Below are 2,500 nucleotides of genomic sequence, written 5' to 3'. Positions count from 1 at the left end.
CAAAAGGCGCGCACCAAAAGCCTTCGGCAGTTGGTGCAGGGAGGTGAGGCATAGTGCACCCCCCTAAAGAGCTCTTAGGACTTTTTTTGGACTGACAGGAGGAAATATCACATGTGCCCAGCAACCCCCCCCCCCATTTTTAAAAATCGGCATGGAATTTTGATCTGAAATTTTGGAAATATGTTTATATATACCCAAACCTGCATAATAACAAATATCAGAATTTTTCGAGTCCCGGAAGTATTTTATTTTATTTATTTATCGTTTTACCTTCGGAAATTCATAACCGGCAAAAAAAAATTCCAAAAATCACCAAACTTCTTTCTAAATTCCTCATTTAATATATATTAACTACTGTATGAATATTGTTCGAGGAAAGTATTATAGAATTTCACTTAGTGCAAGACATATACATTTTTACACAGAGCAGAGGTTCATTCGGCTGGGAAGCAAAACCAGCAGAGGTTCATACGGCTGGGGAATGTATGCAAGGCATGCCAAGGCATGCCGAAGGGCTGCTGAAGCCCAGCCGAGAGGCTGCCGAAGGGCTGCCGAAGCCCTGCCGAAGGGCTGCCGAAGCCCTGCCGAAGCCCTGCCGATGCCCTGCCGAAGCCCTGCCGATGCCCAAGGGCTGCCCATGCGCTGCCGAAGGGCTGCCGAAGCCCTGCCGAAGCCCAGCCGAAGGGCTGCCGAAGGGCTGCCCATGCGCTGCCCATGCGCTGCCGAAGGGCTGCCGAAGCCCTGCCGAAGCCCAGCCGAAGGGCTGCCGAAGGGCTGCCGAAGCGCTGCCGAAGCCCTGCCGAAGGGCTGCCGAAGGGCTGCCGAAGGGCTGCCGATGCCCAAGGGCTGCCCATGCGCTGCCGAAGGGCTGCCGAAGCCCTGCCGAAGGGCTGCCGAAGGGCTGCCGAAAGGCTGCCGAAGCCCTGCCGATGCCCAAGGCCTGCCGAAGGGCTGCCGAAGGGCTGCCGAAGGGCTGCCGAAGGGCTGCCGAAGCCCTGCCGAAGCCCTGCCGAAGCCCTGCCGAAGGGCTGCCGAAGCCCTGCCGAAGGGCTGCCGAAAGGCTGCCGAAGCCCTGCCGATGCCCAAGGGCTGCCGAAGCCCTGCCGATGCCCAAGGGCTGCCGAAGGGCTGCCGAAGGGCTGCCGAAGGGCTGCCCATGCGCTGCCGAAGGGCTGCCGAAGGGCTGCCCATGCGCTGCCGAAGGGCTGCCGGTGCGCTGCCGATGCGCTGCCGAAAGGCTGCCGAAGCCCAGCCGAAAGGCTGCCGATGCCCAAGGGCCGCCGCTGGGCTGGCGAAGGCCTGCCGACCGGCTGCCGAAGGTCCTTCCGATGGACATGCGAGGGCCTTCGGAGGGACGTCGGCGGGCCTTTCCGAGGGTCTTCGAGGCCACACACGCGCTCGCGTCTCGCGCCGAGCTGCCGAGTGCCCGAGTGCCCGCACCCGCACCCGGTCCCGCACCCGCACCCGCACCCGGTCATTAGATTAATGCACGGGGGGGGGGGATTTTCCGCAATTCCGAGCATTTCGACGCAATTTTCCGGCCGGGCATTTTCCGCGATTCGCCGCAGTTTTTCCGGGCGGGGCATATCCGTAATTATCCGGGGGCATTTCCGTAATTTTGCCAGGCAGGGATTTTTCCGCAATTTCCAGCATTTTTCGCATAGCGCGCGCGCGCGCGCCGCTTGCACCGCGGACGAGGGCTTGCGGCAAGCCCGCGGGGGTGAGGAATGGTGCACCCCCCTAAAGAGCTCTTAGGACTTTTTTTGGACTGCCAGGAGGAAATATCACATGTGCCCAGCAACCCCCCCCCCCATTTTTAAAAATCGGCATGGAATTTTGATCTGAAATTTTGGAAATATGTTTATATATATCCAAACCCGCATAATAACAAATACCGAAATTTTTCGAGCCCCGGAGGTATTTTTTTTAATTTTTTAATCGTTTTACCTTCGGAAATTCATAACCGGCAAAATATATGTCCAAAAATCACCAAACTTCTTTGCAAAATCCCCTTTCAATGTATACTAACTACTCGCAAATTATTGTCCGGGACATTTTGCTTCCAATTTTATTTTGCTCGGGACACTATCATTTTGTGCACTTTTGCCGCAGTTTCCGCCACGCGGAATGGGCCGAAAATTCATAAAACATAAAATGCGCATCCGAAAACCACCAAACTTCACGGAGGGCCTCCCAGTGGTCCACTCGACGTGCCGGAGCGGCACCGTGCGAGAAAAGTTTTTCCGAGTCAAAGGACGCTCGGGGCCTTGCGGTTCCGGCACGCGGCCGAGAAGTCGTAAACGGTGCAACACGCGTCCGAAAACCACCAAACTTCATGGAGAGCCTCCGATCAGTCCACTTGAACTATTGAAGTTGTTGCGTACGAAGCAGTTTGCGGAAAACGAACTGAACCGCGGGACTCGGTGATTTCTTCCGTGGGCTTAGATGGACGACTTGTGCGGATACCCGTTTGATGGTGAGGCGACCTTCCCCTTCGCAT

The sequence above is a fragment of the Mercurialis annua genome (genome assembly GCF_937616625.2).
Source record: "Mercurialis annua linkage group LG4 unlocalized genomic scaffold, ddMerAnnu1.2 SUPER_6_unloc_1, whole genome shotgun sequence".
Classification (NCBI taxonomy): Eukaryota; Viridiplantae; Streptophyta; class Magnoliopsida; order Malpighiales; family Euphorbiaceae; genus Mercurialis; species Mercurialis annua.
Note: the sequence above shows the minus strand (reverse complement) of the source record.